Raw genomic sequence first — 27855 nt, 5'->3', positions numbered from 1 at the left:
AGCACATGCTAGCATAATATTGTTTTTTTTTTGTATTTCTTTCATTATTTTTCACAAGTCCTCTTAAAATTACTAAGAGATGGAATCTTAATTATTAAGGAATTTCTTAATCAATATATGTTTATCTTCTTACTTGGCTTCTTTTAATAATTACAAGTTTTGTGTGTGACTGTGTACAACTGTGTCCTGATTGGTTGGATGAGTGGATGAGCGATTAGCTCCCTCTATTGGCGATGTAGCATCGTGCGTGCACAGGTCATGCTTCCATCACATGGAGCATCAGGAAGAATTTACTCACCCTGTTGCAATCGTGTTGATCGACTGCAGTTCGACACAGAGATGAATGCCCTTTATTTCTCTGCATAGAACAATGCCACGTTTACCGTCGGATGTGTGGAAGCATTTTACCCCAGGCATTAAAGATGGAAAGACTGTGTACATGTGCAAACACTGTAGAAAGCCATATGTAAAGAATGCCACAAAGATGCAGCAGCATTTATCCAAATGCAACAACTTCACTCAAAGCTCACAGCAGTCAGCCCAGAGTTCCTCTGCTTCCATTTAAGAAGATGATGGTTCTCATTCAGCATCAGGCTCCTTATCATCAGCAACTCCTGGCCCACTTGGAAGATTCTTTGATACAATGGATAACCATAGCCAGAAGAATGCAGATGAGTGCCTTGCTCGAGTTGTATATGCGACAGGCTCACCCCTCATGCTCACAGCCAATGTGTACTGGAAGAGATTTTTCAATGTTATTCGCCCTGCATACTGTCCTCCCACCAGACATGCTTTGTCTACTTATTTGCTGGAGGCTGAGTATAGCAGAGTCTAAGGAAAGCTCAAAGAAACGATAGAGATGGCAGACTGTGTTGCAGCTATCTCAGATGGGTGGTCAAATGTACGAGGGGAGGGCATCATAAACTACACTGTCTCCACTCCTCTCCCAGTGTTCTTCAAGAGCACAGACACGAAGGACAACAGACACACAGACACATGCATTGCTGATGAGCTGAAAGCAGTCATCAACGATCTTGGATCACAAAAGGTCTTTGCAGTAGTTACTGACAATGCTGCGAATATGAAGGCTGCTTGGGCTCAAGTGGAGGAGACCTACCATCATATTACGTCTATTGGGTGCGCAGCTCATGGGCTCAACCTGCTCCTCAAGGACATCATGGGTTTGAGAACCATGGAAACACTGTACAAGAGAGCCAAGCAAGTTGTTAAGTATGTTAGGGGAAAACAGGTAGTTGCAGCAACCTACAACTGCAAGCAAACGACAAGGAACAAGAACACCACACTGAAGCTGCCCAGCAACACTAGATGGGGTGGTGTTGTCATAGTGTACAACAGCCTTCTGGAGGGTAAAGAGTCGCTGCAAGAAATGGCAATATCCCAGTCTGGGGATATGGAAACCACCATCAAGAAAATACTGCTGGATGATGTGTTTTGGGAGAGAGTGGTTAGCAGCCTTAAATTACTCTCACCAGTAGTATCTGCAATTGCTCAGATTGAAGGAGATGACGCTGTCTTGTCAGATGTTCTCAGGCTTTTTGCTGATTTAAAAGAACAAATCAGCATTGCCCTACCCACGTCCCTGCTGCTCAAAGCAGGAGAAGGCAATTGTTCAATTCATACAGACGCGTCAAGAATTTTGTGTCAAGCCGATTCATGCTGCAGCATACATGCTGGACCCAAAGCATGTTGGGAGACCAATACTTTCTGGAGAACAGATCAACAGTGCTTACAGTGTGATTTCTACCCTCTCACGCTGCCTCAATCTGGACGTGGGCAAAGTTCTGGGAAGTCTGGCAAAGTTCTCTACCAAGCAAGGTCTTTGGAATGGGGACGGGATATGGGAATCATGCAAGCATATCAGTGCACATACCTGCTGGAAGGGACTTTGTGCATCTGAGGCCCTGTCACCCATTGCATCGGTGATACTCCACAAAACTGGTCACTTTTTGGGAATACGCATACAAAGGTGTGCAACAGGCTGACTAACGAGTGGAGAAACTGGTGGCTATCCGGGCAAACCTACAACTTATTGAGCCAGATACAGAAGTGTCCACCACACAGCAAAACAGTGACACAGAGGAGGAAATGGACACATCAGAGCCAGAGTCAGGGAATCAGGAGGAGCAATAATGAATAGTAGACTCAGAAGACTCATGAGTAGAAGACTCAAAGGGACAAAATAAGGACAAATTACAGGATAAATAAGCTGACGCTCTTTTTATTTAATTTTAGATGGGTCTTTTTTGTGGGGGTTCAATGAAGTTCAAAATTATAACCTAAATAAAGTTTTGAAAGCCTGTTTTTATTTGTATGCAACAGTATGTCTATTTTGATGACAAAGATAATATAAGGGTCAGGGACAAAAACCATCAGTGTGCAAAAAAACTCAAAATTCCCATAAATTCCCATGGAAAGTTTCCTCTTTTAAAATTCCTGGAATTTTGCAACCCTAGATGGCTGAAGGCTTTACGACCAATAGTGGAGTGGAGGAAAGGGGACCGCAGAGGATGGCAGAGTCCAGAGGACAGGAGAGGACCGCAGAGGAGGGCAGAGTCCAGAGGACAGGTGTTCTGGACTGATGGACATTTTTACATGCAGTAGCACCCTCTGGTGGTGGTTATTGTGTTAGCAGTGTGTTTGTATGAAGCAGAGGTCATTTGACCTTTGTTCCTTTCTTCCTGTGTGAGGTCATTTGACCTTTGTTCCTTTCTTCCTGTGAGAGGTCATTTGACCTTTGTACCTTTCTTCCTGTGTAACACAGGAAGTAGAATTCCAGGAAGAACCTGGCAGTAATGGAGGATTCCATAAGGGTTTCACAATCCAATGTAATCTGATTTCATATGTTAGGCCAAGCGCAATATCTGTGAGTATCTTTGTTTCTTAGCATAATAGCAACGTTGTCAGAGTAGTATTTTGATAACACTATGTTTATAAAAAGTAATATTTGATAGTTACAGAAGTGAGTCCAAATGTTAGTTAGTTATACAATTAATCTATTCTACTGTTGTAAATATGTTATATCTTATGTAATATCGAATGTATAGTACTCAGTTTATGTACAAAACATACTTTATCTTTGTTTACAGTTTCACAAAATTGTTCAAGTAAAGGCTTCAAACAGCAAACGGCTTCACGAAGAATTATTTTGAATAAGTGTTTAACTTGCTGGATAACTAGATAGGAGCACGTCTAGCGCGGCCAGTACACAGGAGAGGACCGAAGGCTGTGGCAGCAAGGTGGAGAGAGTTTAATTGTGCATCTCCTGTACGTGCTGTCTTTTCCAGCTCAAAAGCGTTTACAGCTGGAAGGAGTGTGCTTTTTTTTGTCATGGATCCATGTCATTCTGGTAAACACTTGTAATGCACACTTCTGCATTCAGCCTTGCTTCTGACTTGCATACACTGACTTGCACTCTCCCCAATATCATGGTTTTTGGTTCTAAACTCTTTGGGGTCGATTTTATCTCAGGTGCGGGGAATTGGCGGGTTCCCCGAATTTAGTGATTCCCACACGATTCCAAATGGGACTATGAGATTGATGCAATTTTAACTCAATTGATTTCCAGCGTGTGGGAAGCCTTGGCAATTGAGTATTTCCAGTCAGAAAGTCGCAGAATATGACGTCATCATTGCTGCTGCTTTTAAGGTCCACAGCAAGCCTTGCTTCCTTTGCAGGCTCCCAAATTTCACCATTAGGATGGCACAGGAGCCTGCAGGAGCAACAGCCAGCGGGAGGGCCAGATCTGCCCCCAAATTTGATGAGGCTTCACTGCAGGCATTACTGGATGGTGCTAGGGCCCACAGGGGGGTCCTGTTCCCTTCTTCAGGGAGAAAGAGGCCTCCCAGCCAGACCAAGGCTGTGTGGCTACAGGTGGCTGGGGAAGTCAACTCCTTGGGGCTCACACGAAGAACGTGGCTGCAGTGCAGGAAAAGATTCCATGACCTTCTTCACACTGGAAAAGTAAGTACTGTATGATGTTTCCATCATCCTCAATCTGACCCCCATTGCCTTTCCTCACCAGCACTCAGCTTTAGCAATCTCTTCCTCCACATCCCACTAGACACTCACATCCTTGCACCCTTACCCATTCCCTCTCTCTCTATGCTCACATTCACAGAACTATGCCACCATGCAGCCCTCACACTCCCTCTCACTCTGATGCTTTGAACACAACTGACAACACACAGGGAGGGCCCTTGGTATTGCAACCTCACTCCATCTTTGTCTCCTTCTAAGTATCTATGCTATACAATCTCTGCACTCACTCCTTCATTCTCACTCAACCTCCACTTGTCTCCCTCATTGCAGGAAAAGAGAGCTCACAACAGGAGAGAGCGAGCCAGGACAGGAGGAGGGCCGCCCTCATTAGCCCAGCTCACCCCCTGGGAGGAAGGCGTCCTGGAGATTGCCGGGGCTGACCGAGATGTGGACGTTGGAGAAGGACAGGCAGGAGCATCCCCGCAAACTGGTGACAGAATAGTTTTCCATCTCTCTCATTGGCATTGCATGAGTCGCTGATAATGATTCTGAAGCTACATCATATGGACTTATGATCATCTGCAAAATGCAATGTGCATGTAGCCTTGGCATCACATCTCTAACTCTTTCCATTACTCCCCCACAGGACCATCGAGAGCCCCCGTCCCCACTGTGCAGGAGGAAGAGCCTGAGATTCCAGACTTCTCAGAGGAATCTGCAACATCTGAGAGCGCAGCGTCAGCAGAAATAAGCGCACCCAGCACCAGCGCAGACACTCACTGTAACGGGTGTGGTAGTGGACCCAAATGCAGACAGACAGCCAGAGACCTGAGATGGAGTAAAACTCAAAAGATGCTTTCCTAGAAGGCTCTTGAAATACAGGACATACAGAGAATACTTCAAACAAAAGATCAAAGTAACAATTCAAAGAAACAAAAGCAAGTATAGCAAACGCAGGGCAAGGACTATAAACTAACCTGTGACTTGCAGGCATGAGAACTCAAGACTGAGTGACTGGGGCTGGAAATAGTCAGCTTAAATAACAGGCCTGATTACTCTGATGAGACAGTTACTCTAATGAGACACAGGTGAGGAGAGAGGTACAGAGACATGGCAGCAGTGTACTGAGGCATCCTAAACTGCCCTCTGGCGGCCAGCAGAGGAACGTGTAGCTGGGACCCTGACACTCACACCTCGGTGGGACCTTCGGGACATAGAGTAGAGTTGTCACCTGGTGTATCACAGCTCACAAGTGAGCATCAGCAGATTGTGGAGACAGGGACAGCAGTGGAGAGTCCTCGTCGGAGGGCGCATGACTCTGCCAGCTCGGCTCAGCTGCATGTCGACCCTCTGCCTCTGGGTCCATCCGTAAGACCAGCAGTGATGGAACTCCATGCACAGATGCAGGAGTCTCTGGCAGGTTTTATCTCCAGGGTCGCTGCAAGTGTGGAGTGAATGGAGGAGTCCATAGCGAACATGAGCAGAGCCTTTGTGGAGTCATTGACGCATGAACGCATCAACACGGAAAGGATGGCTACCTACGTGGAAATGATTGCTGCCTCCATGGTAAGGCTGGCTATGGTAGAGGAGAGGAGGGCTATGGCCATGGAGGAGGTTAGTCGCCAGGGTATGGAAAACATGGTGAGTGTTCAGAATAGAATGACATCTCTTGAGGAGCGATGGGTATCTATTGAACAGAGAAACCAGACCTTCATGGAAGTCCTTCTGAGTAGGACTGCCATTGCAGATACGGGTCCCCATGGCCCCCTGATGTGCAGCAAGGTGCTCTCCAGCCACTTGCAGGCGCGGAGGGGGAGCTGACCCATGAGAGGGAGGTTGGTGGCAGACCTCAAGGAAGTGGGGGCTCCTCTCCAAGCGCTCACACTTCCATGCCACTGCAGAGTCCTCGGTCAGAGTCCCGCCGGCGTACACACCCAACGGAGATAGAGGTCTCAACCCTTGCACAGCCGCAGGAGTAGCAGACTGCTGGCGAGTCCTCACAGGCTCGCCATCCCAGAGGACGCTCGCCAAAGGTGTCGAGACAAGAGTAGCAGGAAAGTGAGCAAGGGGCCTCCACATCTGCTGAAGCCACAGGGGAACCACTACGTAGGAGCACGCGTAAGAGGAAAATAAAGCACAAATAGTCACAAGGGTAGTCACTTGGTTGAAATGGTGTGTATTTTGTGAAAATGCCATCAGTTGTGTTTTTCATAAAAATTCTGATGGCAACTTCTGCAGTTGTGGCGTGTGTCATTTCGCGAATGGGGCTGTAGGTCCTCTAATGCCAAGAGGGGAAGGAAAAAAAGGCCTCCCATGCTTCTGGTAGGTGCCTCAGTTGAGGAAGCGCTGAGTGAGGGTGGCGAGAGGGGTCTTGCAGGAGGTCACACTGGAGAAGTGTGTGAGGCTCCAACCTTCCACAGGTGTGGTTAAGCCTGGTAAAAGTTGCCCCAGACCGGAGACAACAAAGTCCTGCCACCTGCAAATGATGACTGATCAAATATCCTCTTTAATGTTGGACCTGCAGCTGATAGTCAGCAAGCCAATTGTGTTCACGCCAGGTTTCTTCCACGGACCATGGCTTGTCTGCTCTGTAGTTGACTCCACTAAACCAAGTCTCTCCAGGGAGTTAAGCCCTATTTCCAAATTTTGTGGCAGGAACATCAACCACAGGTAAATCTCTAAAACGATAAACCTTTATGAAATTTACCCCAACCTCCAAAGTTAACTAAGCAAAAGTCTAGAACATGAATCCAATCTAAGGGCCTCACTTACTACTCTGACCAGTTACAAGCCACAGATGAATCCATATCAATTCCTTTCAAAATCCTAAAAATCAAATCACCCATTAGCCTATATTCCAGGGAATGCAAGCCAAGTTTATGTAATCTTTCCTCATAATTTAACACTTGAAGTCCTGGTAACATTCTGGTGAATCTGCACTGTACCCTTTCCAAGGCCAATATATCCTTTCTAAGATGCGGTGCCCAGAACTGTACACAGTACTCCAGAGGTGATCTAACCAGCTGTAGCAAAACTTATTCCGCTTTATATTCTAGCCCTCTAGGTTTAAAGGCTACCATTCTATTAGCCTTTTTGATTATTTTTTTGTACCTGACCACTATATTTCAGTGATCTGTGTACCTGGACCCCTAAATCTCTTTGGACTTCCTCTGTTCCTAGCTTTTTACCACTGAAAAAATACTCAGATCTATCCTTTTTTGGTCCAAAATGAATGACATCACACTTACCTGTGTGGAAATCCATCTGCCACAGTTTTGTCCACAGACTTTATCAATGTCTCTTTGTAATTTTATGCTCCCATCTACACTACGTACAATGCCACCAATCTTCATGTCATCCGCAAACTTGGATATATGGCTCTCTATTGCGTTATCCAAGTCATTAATAAACATAGTGAATAGTTGAGGCCCCAGCACAGATCCTTGTGGGACACCACTTGTCACTTCCTTCCAATTCGTGTACAGGCCCATTATCCCTACTGTCTGTCTACTACCACCTAACCAATCCCCTAATTGGGTCAACAATTTGTCTTCAATTCCATGAGTTTTAATTTTAGCTAAGAGTCTCTTATGTGGAATCTTTTCGAATGCCTTCTGGAAGTCGATATAAACTACATTCTCCTATTTACTACTTTAGTAACTTCTCCAAAAAATTCAGTTAGCTTCATTAGACATGACCTGCCCTTTACAAATCCATGTTGGCTCTCTCTAATCAGCTCAAATTTCCCTAAGTGCTCATTCACTCTGTGCTTAATTATATATTCCAATAACTTTCCCACAACAGATGTTAGACTAACAGGTCTATAATTCCCTGGTTTCTCTCCCTCACCTTTCTTAAATAATGGACACTCAAGGGAGCTTTGGAAGGTTATGGCTGCAATTTCCTCACTTACAAATCATTATAAGCAGCATCGCAAGTCAGCAAAGCAATTAAAAATGCTAACAAAGCACTGGGATTTAATTCTAGGGGTATAGAATTCAAAAGTAGTGAAGTTATGTTGAACTTGTATTGGACCCTGGTTAGGCCGCACTTAGAGTACTGTGCACAGTTCTGGTCTTCCTTGAATTCATTAAATATATTCACAATTCATTAAATATATTCAAGAAGGAGTTAGATATATTTCTTAAGGCTAAAGGGATCAAGGGCTATGGGGAGAAGGCAGGGACAGGGTACTGAATGTGGATGATCAGCCATGATCTCATTGAATGGCGGAGCAGGCTCGAGGGGCCGAATGGCCTACTCCTGCTCCTATCTTCTATGTTTCATGCTATAAACAGGACAAGAAGCACTGGAGACATTGCAACAAGATTTACAAGGATGGTAACAGAACTGAGAGATTACAGCTATCGAGAAAGTTTGAACAAGTTGAAGCTTTTTCCTTTAGAAAAGAGAGACTTAGAGATTATTGCATCTTGACCGAACAGTATTGAATAGAGGAGACGGAATGTACCTTTTACTATTTACTGAGTAAATGGGTGGACATTACAGCACATTGGCCTAGAAATTGGGTTTTGGTCTTGCCAGGGCTGTAGCGCCAGAAAATTTGCGCCAGCGGTAATGCGGCAGCGCGCGACGAAAATTCGGGTGCGCCGGGCCCAGACGGCGGCGAGCGCTAAAACCCTCCTTTAGCGCCTCAAAACGGGCGTGAACTTGGGTTTCCCGGCGCTAATCCCCCGCTGCGGCACCCAATGCGGTGCGGCAGGCGGGGGAACTGCAGGCCTCCTCCTCCTGTTAAGGAGGAGCTGCCTGCAGCCGACAACTGTCCGGCGGATTGACCCGACATCTGAGCCCGGCACCTCGGGGAAGTGCCGGGCTCGCATCAGACACTGATCAGGGCCGCGGGGGGGGAATGCAGGAGTCCGGGAAGGGAGGTGCGGGCAGGCGGCCGCCAGGAACGCGGCCGGCCGCCGCTCCACCTTTATGCGCCGGCGCACACTGGGGGAAGACTCTGTTGCCAGAGTCTTAGTTGCGCCTGCCACGGGCGAGGCGGGCGCAACTGAATTTCGGCTTGGGGCCGGGATACCACGGCAACCGGGACGCTGCGCACACCGATGACGTCATCGGTGCCGGCGCAGCGCTACCGGTGCAACGCCGATTTAGGGCCCCAGGGAATTTCTCAACTGGCCATAACTCCGGCGCTAGGCCCTCTAGCGCCTCAAATGCGGCGCTAAGCCTACCGAATTTCGAGGCCATTGTCTTTAACTTTCAGTTTCGGGTTCTGCCATGCAGACAAAGTAAAACCGAGCCCCCCAGCACCCCCTTCAGGTAACACCCGGGAACTGGGACAAACTTAATTGAAGCAAAACTCAAAACACAACACCCCTTTCCCCCAGATAAAACCCCTTAGTCCTCCAGGCGTCTGGGACGGAATCTAACCCGACTTGAGCGCCGCTGGACTGGCATAGTCGGGGTGCCACTGCTAGCCGCAGGAAAACCTTCCTCCGTGGCTGATGACTCCATGACACCTTCTGTCAATGTGGCTTCCGTCGTTGTTGCAGGAAGCAGGCCGTCACTGCCTGGCAGAGGTGGCGGAGACAATGGCCTAGCCTGTGACGTCTCTGTTACTCTCACCGGAGTACGACCCCGTAGCTGGTCTACGTGGCGTCTGTGTAGCTGGCCATCAGGTGTACGGACGCTGTACGACAGGGGACCCGTGGCCTGCTCCACCACGGCAGGCATCCATTTGTCTCCTCCTGCATAGCAACAGGCAAACACAGTCTCTGACGGCTCGAACTGCCTGGCGGTGCCCTGGTGCATCTTAGCCAGCTCTTCTTGCTTTGTGTGCATCTCATCCCTGTAGTCCGGGTGTAGCCGGTCCAGTGCAGTTGCCAGCCGGCGACCCATCAGCATCTCGGCAGGACTCTTCCCCGTTGCTTAGTTTGGTGTGGTATGCTGTGATAACAGGAACCTGGCCAATCTGGTTTGCCAGTCCCCCACCGATATCCTCACCAGTGCCTCTTTTGTGGTTTGCACCATCCTCTCTGCCTGCCCGTTAGAGGAGGGGTGATAGTGCGCTGTGGTCACGTGGCGGATCCAATTTCTGCCTGCAAAAGCCTTGAACTCCGCTGACGTGAAGGCTGCTCCATTGTCCGAAACCAGCACGTCGGGGACCCCATGTGTGGCAAACAGCAAACGCAACGCGTTGATCACTGCACTGGATGTCATGGAGCTCATGATAGCCACCTCCAGCCATTTCGAATGAGAATCCACCACTATCAAAAAGACCTTCCCCTGAAATGGCCCTGCAAAGTCAATGCGGAGTCTTGACCACTTACGAGCGGTCCACTCCCAGGGGTGACGGGGAGCCTTGGATGGGCTATGGCGAGTCAGCTGACATGTCTCACAGCTCTTTACCACCTCCTCCACGTCTCGGTCCAACCCCGGCCACCAGACGTAGCTTCTCGCCAACGCCTTCATGTGCACAATCCCAGGGTGTGGGTCATGCAGCATTTTCAGCACCTCCTCTCTTGCGGCGGCAGGAACCACCACACGGCTTCCCCAGAGCACGCAGTTCTTGTGTGCAGACATTTCATGGCGCCTCTGAACGAAGGGCTTGAAATGCTCCTCCTGGACCTCGGAGGGCCAGCCATGCAGCAGCCAGCGTAGCACCCGTGATAAGACTGGATCTTTCTGTGTGAGGCTGCCAATCCGCTGGGCATGGAGTGGGGCCTCCGGAACCTCCTCCAGTAGCAGCACCTCCAGGAGTGGTGGCGTCTCAGCCATCGGCCGGTTCAAAGGCAAGCGACTCAGAGCATCAGCATTAGCCAGAATCTTCCCAGGCCTGTAGCAAAGTTCATAACTGTAGGCCCCCAACATCAGACTCCACCGAAGCATATGCGGTGATATGATCTGGGGCATGGGCTTGGAGTGATGCAGGAGCCCCAAGAGTGGCTTGTGGTCTGTGTAGATGACGAACTGTCTCCCTAACAGGTACTGGCTGAACTTCTTTACCCCAAATATGATGGCTAGGGCCTCCTTGTCAATCTGGGCGTAATTATGTTCTGTTGTTGAGAGTGTTCTTGAGGCAAAACTGATAGGCGCTTCCCGGCCATCTGGTTCTATGTGACCCAACAGAGCTCCCAGCCTGTATGGTGAGGCATCACACACCAACACCAATGGCTTGTTTTCATCATAGTGTGCCAGAACCTTGTCTGCTTGTAGCAGTTCCTTTGCCTGTCTGTAGGCTGTTTCATGAGCTGAGGTCCAGTTCCACATTGTTGCTTGGTCTAACAGCCTGTGCAGTGGCTCTAAGATTGTGGCTTTGCCCTTGAGAAAACAACTGTAGAAGTTTAACAGTCCGAGGAATGCCTGCAGTTCGGTCTTGTTCTTGGGGGTGGGAGCGCTCCTGATAGCCTCCACCTTCTCCGTAGTCGGATGCACACCGTCTTTGTCCACTCGGAATCCCAAGAACTCCACCCCATTGGCACCGAACACACATTTCTCCTTCTGAAGGCGTAGTCCTACCTCAGCCAGCCGGCGTAGTACTTCCTGCAGCCGCTCATCATGGGCTTCCTGTGTCTTGCCTGTAATCAGTATGTCATCCAAGTAAGGCTGAACTCCCGGAACACCAGCCAACAGGGTGTCCATGAACCTCTGAAAGATTGCCACAGCCGTAGACACCCCAAACTGCAGCCTTGTGGCTCGGAAAAGTCCTCTGTGGGTGTTGATTGTCAACAGCTCGGCTGACTCTTCATCCAGGACCAGTTGCTGCTATGCTTGCTTGAGATCCAGCTTGGTGAACAGAGTGCCTCCAGCCAGTGTTGAAAACAGCTCTGTAACTGTTGGTAAGTGTTACGTCCGTGTAATAATAAGAAAAAGACTGCAGAGAACGGTACAACAGGTGTTTACTGAACGTGGTTCAAACTGCAACTGAATCAACAGATTACTACTCAGCGTTATATACAAGTGTGGTCACTGCCGGTACTACAGTATACATGAGCTGTAAAAGATAGTTCCCCCCTTAAAGGTACATACATTACAATTCCTCCCCTTTTAGATTAACAGTACCATAACACTCATTTAACAATTAAATATCAAACTAATTACAATTAACACTTTTAACATGCAACATTAGCTGAAAATAGTCTATTTATAAATTCAGTCTTTGGGGAGGCTTCCTGATCCTTTCTGGATAGCGCCATTCCCGAGTGTCTTGCTCTTGGTGCGGAGGCGATTCTGGCCCCCTGTCGTCGGTTGGTTCATCAGCTTCCGATGCTACTGTTTCTGGGGTAGATGCAACCTGTACGTCAGGTTCATCACCAGGTACGTATGGGCAAGGCATGGGGTTGACTCGTTCCTGTGACTCTAGGATCTGGTCAGCATGGCGTCTCACGATGCTCTCCCCAACGTCCACTGTGTACATTAGTGGCCCCTGCTGTGTGCATATCGTTCCTGGTTGCCATTTCTCTGTTCAGTAGTCGCGGGCCAAGACTGGTTGCCCTACATTGAAGCTCCTTGTTGGCTTCTCATTGATGTGCTGGAATTTCTTACTCTCAACATCTCTTCGTACATTTGGTCTGAGCAAATCCAGACGAGATCTCAACCTTCGGTTAAAGAGTGTCATGGCCGGGGCCTGGTTGGTGACTGCACGTGTCGCATTTCTGTAGGCTAACAGGAAATTGTACACCTTATGCTGCAGTGGAATGTCGTCATCGCACATGGCCTTTACTGCTTTTTTAAAGGTTTGTACGAACCTCTCAGCCAATCCATTTGTGGCTGGATGATATGGGGCGGATGTGTAATGCCTTACCTCATTCCTTTTCATAAATCTTCGAAACTCTTCGGACACAAACTGTGGTCCGTTATCAGAGCAAATCTGCTCTGGCAAGCCGTTCCTGGCAAAAATGGTCCGTAGGACTGCAATAGTTTTCTCCGTGGTGGTGGAGGACATTTTGATCACCTCAGGCCATTTCGAGTGTGCATCCACGGCTATTAAAAACATTGAGTCCATGAATGGACCAGCAAAATCAATATGCACCCGTTGCCATTGAGATGAGGGCCACTCCCATGGGTGTACAGGGGCATGTGGTGGTGCATTTTGGACCTTCTGGCACCATGAGCAGCTCTTTGTCAGGTCCTCGATTTGTTGATCGATCCCCGGCCACCACACAAGCCCTAGCAAGGCTTTTCATTTTCACCCCTCCCAGATGACCTTCGTGAAGCTCATTGAGCACTCTCTCCCTTAACTTGGGTGGAATTACCACTCGGGATCCACACATCAAGGTCCCCTGGCATACTGACAGCTGTTCTCTTCTGGATGAGAATGCTGGCAACAGTGAGTCGCCATGTGCTGGCCATCCCTTCACCGTCAAATCATATACCCGAGACAGTGTCGGGTCATTTCGGGTCTCCTTCTCTATACCAGCGTTAGTTACTGACAAGCATTCAATTATAGTCGAATGAAATATTTCGACAGGATCCACTGCTGGTGCTTCCTCCGCAGTAGGCAGTGGCAGGCGTGATAGCCCATCAGCATTTCCATGCTGTTTCGTGCCCTTATACTCGATTTCATATTGGTACGCCCCTAGAAAAAGGGATCACCTTTGTAGCCGTTGCGCAGTCATCACCGGAACGCCCTTCTTTGGATTAAAGATGGAGACAAGTGGTTGGTGGTCAGTCAGCAAGGTGAACTTCTGCCCGTGCAGATAGTGATTGAACTTTTTCACTCCCCACACTAGGCTGAGGGCCTCCCTGTCAATCTGGGCGTAGTTACGCTCGGCTGAGGTTAGTGACCGAGACGCAAAGGCTACTGGCCTCTCCGAGCCGTCCGGGAATTTGTGCGACAGCACCGCTCCAATACCATAGGGTGATGCATCACACGCCAACCGAATTGTTAGTGCTGGGTTGAAATGAGCCAACACCTCTTTTGATGTGATCAATGCTTTGCTCTTCTGGAAAGCTCGTTTACATTCGTCACTCCACTTCCATGGTACCCCTGTTTGCAGTAGGGTGTTCAGTGGGTGTAGTATGGTAGACAAATTTGGCAAGAACTTATGGTAGTAGTTCACCAGCCCGAGGAACGACCTCAGTTGTGACACATTTTCCGGTGCTGGAGCCTTGACTACTGCCACAATCTTTTCAGGGGACTTATGTAACCCCTCTTCATCAATAACGTGGCCACAATACGAGATCTGCTTCTGGAAAAACTCGCATTTGTGGCGATTAGCTTGGAGCCCATATTCCTTCAATCTAGTGAGCACCTGCTCCAGGTTGGCGAGGTGATCACTGTCATTTTTGCCCGTGACCAGGATGTCGTCCAAATAACACTGGGTCCCTGGAATCCCTTGCAGGACTTGTTCCATTGCCCTTTGCCAAATAGCCGGAGCTGATGCTACCCCGAACACCAGCCCGTTGTATTGGTAGAGACCTTTATGAGTGTTGATTGTGAGGTACTGTTTCGAGGCTTCTTCTACCTCCATTTGCAGATACGCCTGGGCCAGATCAATCTTATTGAAGCGTCTCCCTCCAGATAGCGAGGCGAAGATATCTTCAATCCGCGGAAGCGGATATTGTACAGTGTGAAGGACTGGGTTCACTGTCACCTTAAAGTCCCCACAGATGCGAACCTTCTTTGGTTCCCCAGGCGTATTACTCAACGACCTCTTCATTACAGGAACGATGGGTGTAGCCCACTCGCTCCAGTCCACTTTGGACAGTACTCCTGAACGTTCCAAACCTTCCAGCTCTGCTTCGACGGCTGGGCGGATCGCATAAGGTACCGGTCTGGCCTTAAAAAACCTTTGGGCTTGCATTTTCCTCTATTTTGATCATTGCTGTTATTCCTTTTAGTGTTCCGAGTCCCTGCTGGAACACTTCTTGTGCGTCAGTTTGCATTTTTGACAGTCGTCCAGGTGTGACGTCTTCATCCTTTTTGGCATCTACAGTCAGTGCTTGTATGGAATGCCAATCTAGCTGTATCTTCCGGATCCATTCACGTCCTAGTAGTGGTGGTCCTCCATCTGGCAATACATATAGGTCCATTTTTGGTGTTTCCTTGCCGTTATATATAATGTTCACCCTTATTTTTCCTTTGGGGTAGACTTTTTGCCCCGTGTATGTCTTCAAGACAATCTTTGTATCTCTCAAGGGTATATGTGAGAATAGCCGCTTGTAGTCCCTTCGGTTTATGACTGTTAGGGCTGATCCTGTGTCCAATTCCATTTTCACTTGGACTCCTGCTATCTTGAGCGTGACCCAGATAGTTTGGTGATCCTCCATTTTGATCACATTATGTAGTTTCAGACAACCCAGCTCCTTGCTTCCGGAGTCTGTATCACTCTTCTGTTTATCTGAACTACTCTCCGTCACCTTATGTACCTTCTTGTACTTCTCCTGTGGAGATTTCTTGCTGCTGGTTTTCTTTCCCGACCTGCAGACTCTTGCTATGTGTCCTACTTTTCCACACTGTCTGCACACTTTGTCCTTGAACCAGCAATCATTATGGTCGTGTGTTGTTCTGCCGCAGCGATAGCACTTCACTGTTCCGTATGACATTTCATTTGTGCCATATTCTTGCGGTCTCCGTTGTATCTCTGCTGCGCCCCGTGCTGCTGCTTCATGTGATACTGCAATGCTGAAAGCCTTGTCCAGCGTAAGATCCTTTTCTGGTAGAAGCCGTTTCTGGGTTCCTTCACTTTGAAGCCCACACACAAACTTGGCCCTTAAAGTATCTGCTAGTCCCGTTCCAAACTGGCAGTGTTTCGATAGCTTGCGCAGTTCCGTTAAATACTCAGCATTACTTTCATCTTTATGCTGGTTCCTTTTGTGAAACTTAAATCTTTCTGCTATCAGCAGCCGTGTGGGGTTTAAGTGGTCCTGTAGGATTGACACTATGTTTTCAAAATCCTTTTCTACTGGCTTCTCTGGGGTTACTAGGTTTCGTAGTAAGCCATACGTTTTTGCACCCATTGAATTCAACAATACCAGCGCTTTCTTGTCATCTGGCACTTCATTCGCCTTGCAGTATACTTCTATGCGTTCGACATATGTCGTCCAATCTTCGACTTCATTGTCGAACGCTGTGATACTGCCACTCTTTGGCATTTTTGGGTGTGGTTAGACTGGCTTAAAAAGGCGTCTCCCGCGCTTTCCTTTCTTCCCCGCTGCGGCTTAAAATGGCGTCTCCCGCGCTGCTGCCAATGCCGTTCTCGGCGGTCGTCGTGGCAAATGGCGACGCCCTGTGGGTTTTGTGCGCTGCTCCTGCGCTGCTGCCAACGCCGCTCTCTGCGGTCCTCGTGGCAATGGCAGCGCCTCGCGTTTTCCTGCGCGCCTCTCTCCCCCGTTGACGCTGCTCGGCCCTTGACCACCGGCTGCGCTCTGCTCTCTCTCGCCTCTCTCCCCCGTTGACGCCGCTCGGTCCTGAACACCGGCTGCGCCCTGTGCGCTCTGCCCTCTCTCTCTCCCCCGTCGACGCTGCTCGGCCTTTTTCTGTGCCGCTCGGTCGGGCTCTAGCCCGTCGCTGTCTGGGAAGGGTCTGCGCAGTACCTGTTGCCAGCCCATTTCGCTGGACCACCGTGACTGGAAAGCCAAGCCTGGCTCTCGACAGCCTCCCCTGCGATGCTCAAATCTCCGCTGGATGACTGGGCAGTTGCCTGTGGTCGACGCCCGTGCTTCTGGACTCGACCTTCTTCCACTGTTCTCCAGGAGCGAATCCCTGGGAGGTGATGCAGAGTTGCAGGTAGGTTCGAACTTGCTCGTCGCCACTGTTACGTCCGTGTAATAATAAGAAAAGGACTGCAGAGAACGGTACAACAGGTGTTTACTCAACAGGTTCAAACTGCAACTGAAACAACAGATTACTACTCAGTGTTATATACAAGTGTGGTCACTGCCGGTACTACAGTATACATGAGCTGTAGAAAGTAGTTCCCCCCTTAAAGGTACATACATTACAATAAGGGATACACATCTGGTAACACAGCAGTATTAACTGTACATCTGTAATGTCCACAGATTCGCAGGCCCCCATCCTTCTTTGCAATGGGCATGATAGGGGTGGCCCAACGGGAGTTCTTCACTGGCAAGAGAACCCCTTGGTTCACCAGCCTATCCAGGGCCTCATCCACCTTCTTGCGCAACGCAAAAGGAACTGGTCACACCTTGAAGAACTTAGGCGCTACCCCTGGGTCCACTTCGATTGAGACTGGAGTTCCCCGACAGGCCCTGAACTCACCAAAAACCTCTTCATAGTTCTCCAACATATGCATTATGGCCTGTCGCTGTACCGTGTGTACTCCTGTCACTTCAATACTGAGGGGCTCAAACCAATCTCTGCCCAGCAGGCTTGTGCCCTGCCCCGCCATCACATAAAGTGGAAGTGTGTCCTTGACTGCCTGATACTTAACTTCCACATGAATCGTACCCAGCACCTGGAGTTGAGCTTGGGACCACTGCCGTAGCACGCCACTGACCTGAGCCATCGCCAGGGGTTCACTTGGCCACAGCCTATTGTAAGTCTCTTCACTTACCAACGAACACGCTGAGCCTGAATCCACCTCCATGCAGAGTGGTGCCCCATTCATGATCACATTTGCCGTGTATCCCCACCATCCGTGGGGTAGCTGCTCAGCTTCCGTGGTATACACTGTGTACTCATCGTTGTCCTCCAGTGTCAGGGTGTGTGTCTGCGATGCTTGTGTTGGCTCTGCTGCAGCAGCCTGAGCTTTCTTCATGCAGACACGAGCTATGTGTCCTCTTTTCTTACAGAAATGACATACCGCTGACACAAATTTGCATGTAGTGGAACCATGGAGAGCCCCACAGCGGAAACATTTTCTTCCTGTCTCTTTAGTTGCCTCCATGTCTCTCGCAGCAGCAGCTGTGTGTGTGGTCTTGTGCACCTCCTCGGCGGCCTGAGATGGTGCTGCCTCTGTACGGAGCATACGTGTGTTCATCGATGCAGCCTCTGCTGCTAAAGCCTTCTCCTCGGCCAGCCGGAACGTCAGGGCCTTCTCCGCTAACAGCTGTCTCTGCAATGCCGAGTCCAGCACTCCACACACAATCCGATCATGGAGCATATTGTCGAACTGGTCACCAAAATTACAATGTAATGAGCGTTTCCTCAACTCAGCAATGTAACTTGAAATAGATTGTCCAGGCTGTTGTTTACAATTGTGAAAATGGAAACGCTGCACAATCTCTGAGGGTTTTGGGTTAAAATGTTTCTGCAGCTTCTCAATCAAATCAGCATAATCCACCTCACTAGGTTTACAAGGAGCCACCAATGAACGCAGGACGGAGTAAGTAGCAGCTCCGCATACACTTAGCAACACTGAGCGCTTCTTCTCTTCTTTGTCAATATTATTGGCCTCAAAGAAACACCCCAGTCTTTCTGCGTATTCCTCCCATGAACTGTCCTTATCCCCAGAGAACTCTTCAATACGTCCCAAGGTCGTCATAGTTTTAATGTGCACTGTCCCTTTAAGATCCACGGACTTTTCTCTTTTTAAAAAAAAAAATTATTTTTCTCCTCCGGCCAGAGTTACGTTAGCTACACTCACGGTAGTTGCCTGGCCCGCACAATACTCTGTCCGCCATCTACGTCGCAGCTAGCCAACTATCAAAATGCCATTGATGTTGCTAGCTGAGTGGCCCGCTCGTCGCAATTTCCAATATCACGGCTGTAGGTTCGCATGTCTATCTCCGTCCTTCTAGAGAGTTCAACAGCTGCCTCGTCACCAGTATTGCATCTTGACCGAACAGTAATGAATAGAGGAGACGGAATGTACCTTTTACTATTTACTGAGTAAATGGGTGGACATTACAGCACATTGTCTTTCACTTTCAGTTTCGGGTTCTGCCATGCAGACAAAGTAAAACCGAGCCCCCCAGCACCCCCTTCAGGTAACACCCGGGAACTGGGACAAACTTAATTGAAGCAAAACTCAAAACACAACAGAGATGACCTGATAGAGGTTTTTAAAATTATGAATGGGTTGGACAGGGTAGACGTGGAGAGAATGTTTTCACTTGTGGGAGAATCCAAAACTAGGGCCCATAAATACAAGACAGTTACTAATAAATCCAATAAGGAAATAAGGAGAAATTTCTTTACTCAGAGAGTGTTTTTTTTAAAAATTTGATTATGGGGTGGGGGCGCCACTGGCAAGGCCAGCATTTATTGCTCATCCCTAAAAGTTAGAATGTGGACCTCGCTACCACAGGAAGTGGTTGAGGCAAATAGATTAAATGCTTTCAAAAGAAAGCTAGATGAGTACATGAGAGAAAAGGGAATAGAAAGATATGCAGCAAGGCTGAGATGAGGTAGATGGAATGGGAGAAGACTCGTGGTGTATAAACATCAGTACAGATCAGTTGGGCTGAATGGCCTGTTTCTGTGCTGTATATTCTATGTAATATTCTATGTAATATTTCCTTTCAAACCCTGGGGTGGAAACCATCAGGTCCTGGGGATTTGTCAGTCTTTCGTGTCATTTTTTTAATACTGTTTTCTTGCTTACCTTAACTTTAGAGAGTTCCAGTCCTTGATTCAGTATTAGTTTTCCTGGAATGTCTGGTACATTATCTTCTTCCTCTACTGTGAAGACTGACACAAAATTATTATTCAACAAGTCTGCCATTTCCTTATTTTCATTCTTAAACCTATGTTCATCCGACTGTTCTTTAAAGGAGTTCATTGACAGGCTGCATAGAGATGGAAATGTACAGTCATTATTAGAAAGCTTACGTGACCACTGTTGTGTATGTACCTTTAAGAGAATAACTGGTCTCAGACTGCAGTACCGGCAGTGACCACCCCTGTATAAAAGGCGCCAGTGAGCCTCTGTAGTTTCAGTTCCCGATTGACTTCAATCAGTAAAGACTTGTTTTGTTCAACTCCTGCTGTCCGTGTCTCAATCATTCACGGACATAATACTGGCGACGAGCAGATACGAACTTACCTACAGTCTGCACCACCTCCTGGGATCCATTCCTGCAGCGAAGTGAGCAGAGGTCGAGGCCAGAAGGAAGAAAGAAGCAGTAGAAACGCGCGTCGACCGTGGGCATCTGCCCCTGTGTTAGCGGAGTTGAAGATTGCTGGAGAAGCTGTCGAAAGCGGGGCCTGGTTCCTGTTGACGGTGCTTCAGCTAATCGGGCTGGTGGCAGGTAGTACACTGATCCTTCCTGGGCTGCAGCGTTCGCGAACTCGAGCGGGTGGCTTGCAACGGGGCCGAGCAGCGTTGTTGGGAAGAGGAGAGAGAGAGGGTGGAGCACACAGGGCGCGGCCGGTGCTATGAAGCCGGGCTGCGTATAGACCCGAGAAGAGGGAGGCAAGAGTCCCACAGAGTTGTTCCACGACGGGAAAATAATAAAAAAAAGAAATATTAAACGCGCAAGAAACCGCGAGGAGCTGCAGGTTACAACGGGAACCGCGGAAAGCAGCACTAGCAACAGCGGGGAAGAAGGCAAAGCACGGGAGGCGTCATCTTAATCAGCGGGGAAGAAGGCAAAGCGCGGGAGGCGCCATTTTGTTAAATCGGGGAAGAAGGCAAAGCACGGGAGGCGCCATTTTAGATTTTCAAGATGCCGAAGACTGGCTGTATCACTGCCTTTGATAATACAATAGAGGACTGGACCACATATGTGGAAAGAGTCGAGGTATATTGCGAGGCAAACGAAATAGCCGATGAGAAAGAGGCATTGGTATTGCTAAACTTAATGGGCGCTAGAACGTACGGCCTATTGCGGGACCTGATTACTCCAGCCAAACCGAAGGCGAAGAGTTTTAACGAAATTGTTGCTGTCCTACAGGAACACCTAAACCCTGCACCGCTGTTGATAGCAGAAAGATTTAAATTCCACAGGAGAACTCAGCATAAAGATGAAAGCAATGCTGAGTACCTTACGGAACTACGCAAGCTATCAAAGCACTGCCAGTTCGGAGCAGGACTGGCAGATACCCTACGGGACAAATTTGTCTGTGGACTCCTGAGTGAAGGAACACAGAAGAAGTTACTCTCAGAGAAAGAGCTGACGCTAGATAAGGCTTTCAGCGTGGCAGTATCGTATGAAGCAGCAGCCAGGGGAGCTGCGGAAATTCAACAAAAGCCACAGGAATACGGCACCCACGAAATGACACGGGGATTTGCAAAATGTTATTGCTGCGGCAGAACTAACCATGACCAGAAGGACTGCTGGTCCAAAGACAAAATATGCAGGCAATGCGGAAAGATGGGACACATTGCACGAGTTTGCAGGTCTGGGAAGAAGACCAGCGACAACAAAAAGGCTACTAAGGAACCGCACAAGAAAGTACAAAAGATGATGGACAGTAGTTCCGAAGGCCAGATGAGCGATAGTGAATCCGGGAACAGGAGACTAAGCTATCTCAAACTTCACAATGTAATCGCAAAAGAGGATCACCGAACCATTTGGGTCACCCTCACGATAGCAGGGTCCCAAGTTAAAATGGAATTGGATACAGGATCAGCGCTAACCGTCATGAATCGACGAGACTACGAGCGGCTATTCTCACACATACACTTGAGAGAGACATCCATCGTCTTGACGACGTATACGGGGCAAAAAGTATACCCCAGAGGAAAAATAAGAGTGCCTGTCGAATACAATGGCAAGAAAATACGGAAATTGTATCTCTACATACTGCAAAATGGTGGATCACCGTTATTGGGACGTGAATGGATCAGGAAGATAAGCTTAGATTGGCACTCCATTCATGCAATGACGGTGGACGGTAAAAAAGATGACGACGTCACTCCTGGACGATTGTCAACAATCTTAGCTGACGCCAAAGAGGTATTTCAACAAGAACTGGGCACTCTTAAAGGGGTAACCGCCTCGATAAAAATAGAAGAGAATGCAATTCCCAAGTTTTTCAAAGCAAGACCGGTACCATATGCAATTCGCCCAGCCGTCGAGGCAGAGCTGGAGAATCTGGAGAAGGCAGGCGTGTTGTCTAAGATCGACTGGAGCGAGTGGACGACACCCATCGTTCCTGTCATGAAGAAAACGTTAAGCAATAAGTCTGAGGAGCCAAGGAAGGTTCGCATCTGTGGGGATTTCAAGGTGACGGTGAACCCAGTCCTTCACACAGTACAATATCCTCTTCCAAGGATAGAAGACATCTTCGCCTCACTGTCTGGAGGGAAGCGTTTTACAAAAATTGACCTAGCACAAGCATATTTGCAGATGGAGGTTGAAGAATCCTCTAGGAAGTATCTCACGATAAACACTCACCAGTATCATCGATTGGTATTCGGAGTAGCATCGGCTCCGGCGATATGGCAAAGAGCGATGGAACAAGTCCTGCAAGGGATTCCGGGGACTCCGTGTTACTTGGACGACATCCTTGTGACAGGGGAAGATGACAGTGAACACCTTAACAACCTAGAACAGGTGCTCACTAGACTACGGGAACATGGGCTATGAGCCAACCGCCCCAAGTGCGGGTTTTTTAAGAAACAGATATCGTATTGTGGCCACGTGATTGATGAAGAGGGGTTACATAAGTCCCCTGACAAAATTGAAGCGGTTGTTAAGGCCCCAGCGCCTGAAAATGTGTCGCAACTGAGGTCATTCCTCGGATTGGTGAATTACTACCATAAGTTTTTGCCGAATTTGTCGACAATTCTGCACCCACTGAACGCCCTGCTATGAACGGGAGTAGCATGGAAATGGAGCAATGACTTTAAGCGGGCCTTTCAGAAGAGTAAGGACTTAATCACTTCAAGAGAAGTATTGGCTCACTACAACCCAGCACTGCCGATCAGACTGGCGTGTGATGCGTCTCCCTACGGCATTGGGGCGGTACTGTCACGTAAATTCCTTGATGGTTTAGAGAGGCCGATAGCTTTTGCGTCACGCTCGTTCACTTCAGCCGAGCGTAACTACGCCCAGATTGACAGAGAGGCCCTCAGCCTAGTGTGGGGGGTGAAGAAGTTCAATCACTACCTGCACGGTCAAAAACTTACTCTACTAACCGATCATCAACCTCTTGTCTCCATTTTCAACCCTCAGAAGGGCGTACCATAGTGACAGCACAACGGCTGCAGAGGTGGTCACTTTTCCTAGGGGCACACCAGTATGACATCGAGTACAAAGGAACTAAACAGCATGGGAGTGCTGATGGATTGTCACGCCTACCGTTGCCGATGGTGGAAGAAGAAGACCTTGCAGTGGATCCAATGGAGTTATTCCACTCGACCATAGTCGAGTGTCTCCCTGTGACGAATGCAAACATAGAAAAGGAAACATGGAATGACCCGACACTATCACGGGTCTATGATTTAACGGTGAAGGGATGGCCAGCACATGGCGAACCACTGCTGCCAGCATTCTCGCCGAGAAGAGAACAGCTGTCAGTGTGCAGAGGAACCTTGATGTGTGGATCCAGAGTAGTAATTCCACCTAAGTTGACAGATAGAGTGCTCAATGAGCTTCATGAGGGTCATCTGGGTGGGGTAAAAATGAAGAACTTAGCCAGAGCGTTTGTGTGGTGGCCGAGAATCGATAGGGAAATCGAAGAGATGACCAAGAGCTGTGCAGGATGCCAGAAGGTCCAAAACGCCCCACCACAAGCTCCTCTGCATCCATGGGAGTGGCCCTCATCTCCATGGCAAAGGGTGCACATTGATTTTGCTGGTCCCTTCATGGACTCGATGTTTTTAATTGCGGTGGATGCACATTCAAAGTGGCCAGAGGTAATAAAAATGTCCTCAACCACCACGGAAAAAACTATCGCAGTTTTACGAACCATATTCGCCAGGAATGGGCTGCCTGAACAGATTTGCTCTGACAATGGACCACAGTTTGTGTCTGAAGAGTTCCGGAGGTTCTTAAAGAACAATGGTGTTAAGCATTACACATCTGCCCCATATCATCCAGCCAGTAATGGATTGGCCGAGAGATTTGTTCAAACATTCAAGAAGGCTATCAAGGCAATGTGTAATGAAGATATACCCCTACAACACAAGGTGGACAACTTCTTGTTTGCCTACCGGAATGTGACACATGCGGTTACCAACCAAACTCCAGCCATGATGTTCTTCAATCGAAGACTACGATGCCCCTTGGATTTGGTTAAGCCAAACGTCCAAAGAGATGTGGAGAACAGGCAGTTTCAGAATATGAATGAAAGGCCGACCAGGAGTTTTAAGATAGGTCAACCAGTTTTGGCCCGGGACTACCGCACTGAGAAATGGCAGCCAGGAACGATTTGTACACGGGAAGGACCTCTCATGTATACCGTGGACGTTGGAGAGAGCATTGTAAGACGCCATGCTGACCAGATTCTAGAGTCACTGGAAAACGTCAACTCCACACCACGATCTGATACACCTGGCAATGAAATCGACGTACCAATTGCAGCTACCGCAGAATCGGTGATATTGGAAGCAGATGAACCAAACAACGACATTGATCCCGACTCAACCTTGCCAGAAGAACCTGATACCCCAAAGAGGCGTTATCCAGAGAGAATCAGGAAGCCTCCTCAAAGACTGAACTTATAATTGCTTAAACTTAACCAATGTATCTAGCAACCGTAATTGTGATTGTAATTAGTTATCATTTAGTTGTTAAATGAATGTTATGTACTGTTTATCTAAAAGGGGAGGAATTGTTGTGTATGTACCTTTAAGAGAATAACTGGTCTCAGACTGCAGTACCGGCAGTGACCACCCCTGTATAAAAGGCGCTAGTGAGCCTCTGTAATTTCAGTTCCCGATTGACTTCAATCAGTAAAGACTTGTTTTGTTCAACTCCTGCTGTCCGTGTCTCAATCATTCACGGACATAATAACCACCAGTGTTTCAACTCATATGTCAGCATTTCAGAAGCAAAAGCATTTTTTTCCCACTGGATTTTAAGGTTTTCCAAACCAACCATTCAGGTCATTTAGAAGGTAAGACTGGAGACAGTCCAAACCAATCAGTTAAGTTCTAAGATGACATTGGTATTAATCGATTGGTTAGACTGCAGGACGGCAGGTCTGAAGCCTATTAGAGCCAATCAGATCAGTAAGTGGATGGGATTTGATCCAATTAATCAGAACTTTCTTGGTCCTCAATGTTTTTTTTTTGCACACAAACGTGAGGTAGGAAACATTTGAATGAGTTCAGGAGAGCCACAGTTACAGTTGTGTTTATCTATTCAAATTGTCTCTCCTCAAAAGAAGTTATATATAACAAGTAAGTTGCTAAAAAAATTCAACTTTTTATAAAGGTTATCCTTTACCTCATAGGAACTTTCTGGGCCATGTCCGGCTGTTGTTTTATTATAAGCGTTTATTGCCCACAAGACTGGAAGCAGTTGTTTTTCTGAGATGAGGTAAATGTTTAATTCATAACCAGTTTCATTTCAGCATTGTCACTGCACTTGTGGAGTTGCCCGAGTTTGCAAATAAAATAGGGAGTAGGGTTGGAGCAGTGATGCGTTTTAATGAATACAAAAAATTAAAACTGAAATTTATACTCAAATTACAGTAGATTGCAAAATGCTGATAAATAAACCACATCATAAGTGTCAAAAGTGTTATTTTCAGGGAGGGGCAAGCAGACATACCACTAGAAAAGAAATCTCTTGGCATCCAGACTCACATTCCTCTTTGGGGATTTTGAAATCACCATAGCTGCAAACTATGCTTTTGTGTGTTGCAATAAGATTGATTGAAGTCATAAAGATATAATTGCAGTTCAAGTAATAACAATCTCACTACACCTTCAGTCGAACTCCTTGCTCTCAGACGAGCTCTCGGAGCTGGTTTAGAGCTGTCGACTTTACTGAACCTGTTGCTAGTTTTCTAAGTTAGCATGTATGTGAAAGGGAAAGCAAGGTTAAAGTTTCAGCTAAGAGACTCCATCAGGACATTCCGAGCCACACAGTTTGAGACTTGTTTTTCCTGAGTCGATGAAATTATCATGTTGCCCCACCCCTATAACACTGGAATGTCCTTTGTTAAAAGTATTTGTTTCCAAATACACAATGCGATGGCGAAAGTTGCTTTGAGATGCAACATCACTTGTATGAGATAGCATTGCGATAAACATAATTGAGCCGCTTGGTAAAGACAGAATAATTTTTTTTAGAGGGGCTGATGTTTCCCCTGGCTGGAGAGTCTAGAACCAGGGGGCATAGTCTCAGGATAAGGGGTTGGCCAGTTAACACTGAGATGAAGAAGAATTTCTTCACTCACAGGGTTGTGAATCTTTGGAATTCTCTACCCCAGAGGGCTGTGGATTCTCAGTCAATGAGTATATTCAAGACTGAGAGCGATAGATTTTTGGGCACTAAGGGAATCAAGAGATATGGGGATCATGCGGGAAAGTGGATTTAATGTAGTTAAGCCATGATCTTATTGAATGGCGGAGCACCCTCGATGGGCTGTATGGCCTATTCTTGTTCCTATTTTTATGTTCTATCGGGAAGTGGGGGGGGCGGGAATCCTGTCTTGTTTTGCACACTTGGTACAAAAATAATAAATTGCAGGACAACGGAATATTACAATTTAAACTCTTTTAATGAAGCATCAGGTCTGTGCTTACTCATATCAGTACAGCACCGTGTGGACAAGATGGAGTCCTTACAGATGCCTGCAGGCCAACGACAACGCAGCATGTGATCACACGTGAATATAATAGGTATTCCTTACAGACGCCTGTGGGCCAATGATAAATCAATATGCAAATGTTACAAATCCTAGATGTGAAAATATTTGATTTTATTTCATGCAGTCATAAAATGATTGAATTTTACAACATAGGAAGCTACTTGGCCCATTGCTCCTGTGCCAGCCCTCTGAAAGAGCTATACACTTCAACCCCATTCCCCATCTCTTATATTTTGCCATTTTCACCTATTTATCCACTTCGCTTTTAAAAGCTAACACGGATTTTCCTTCCACCACCGTTTCTAGTTGGGCATTCCATGTCCATGTGCTAAAAAAAACCTTTCCCTTTGTTCCTTGACGGAATGATCTGAAATTTATACCCTCTGGTTGAACTGAACTAACAACCTATGCTCAATTATCTAGAACGCGACTTGAACCTACATGCCTTCTGACTCAGGCAAAAGTGCGAGTACGGAGCCAATACAGGCACCTTGAAGAGCCAGAACAGCTGTGCACCATATGACATCACATGCAACTGACTCGATTAATATCACACTGTGTGCTCCCCTCTTCCATTATTTGAAGGGGCTGCTCCTCGATTTCTGGTTGCACTTCAGTACCCCGCTCCTGATCTTTGGTCACCCGGTGCGGAGGGGAGCGGGCAGATCGGAGGACTTCCTCACAGGACTGCTCCTGGGCCTGGCCAAAGTGGCCATTAACTGGTCCAGGCAGCGGGCGGTCGAGGGGGTCGTTCGGCCCGATTGCCTGCCTCTCTTCTGCGGCCACTCTCGCGCCCGGGTGGCCCTGGAGATGGAGCACGCGGTGTCCGCCGGCATGCTCGAGGCCTTCCGAGACCGGTGTGCGCCGCGGGGACTGGAGTGCATCATCCTCCCGGCCAACACAATTTAAATTTAATTTGTTAAGTTTCATTTAAAGTTTTATTAGTTGCAGTTTATTTGTTTTAGTGTGCACCCAATCAAAAAAAAAGTACACTGTATGCTCACAACCAATGTTCCCCCTAAGGTGCGTGGCTGCGCAACAATCGGGAGGTCCCGTGCAGGCTGCTCACCAGCTGCTGCTGCTGGGAAAGATACCGCGCAGCAAATTTTAAGGGGCCGTGCACGAAGAAAAAATTAGAGGGAGCATTGCTCACAACCCAAAAAAATACGATTGCACACACCGTCTCACTAAGACAAGTAAACCGGATTTCATTTTTACTTGAAATATTACAACCAATCTGCATTACTTATAGAATACAAAAGCAGGAAGAT

Source organism: Somniosus microcephalus, chromosome 2 (assembly GCF_052327205.1).
Source record: "Somniosus microcephalus isolate GS21.2 chromosome 2, FLI_Smic_1.0, whole genome shotgun sequence".
NCBI classification, from domain to species: Eukaryota; Metazoa; Chordata; class Chondrichthyes; order Squaliformes; family Somniosidae; genus Somniosus; species Somniosus microcephalus.
This window is presented reverse-complemented; position numbering follows the sequence as displayed.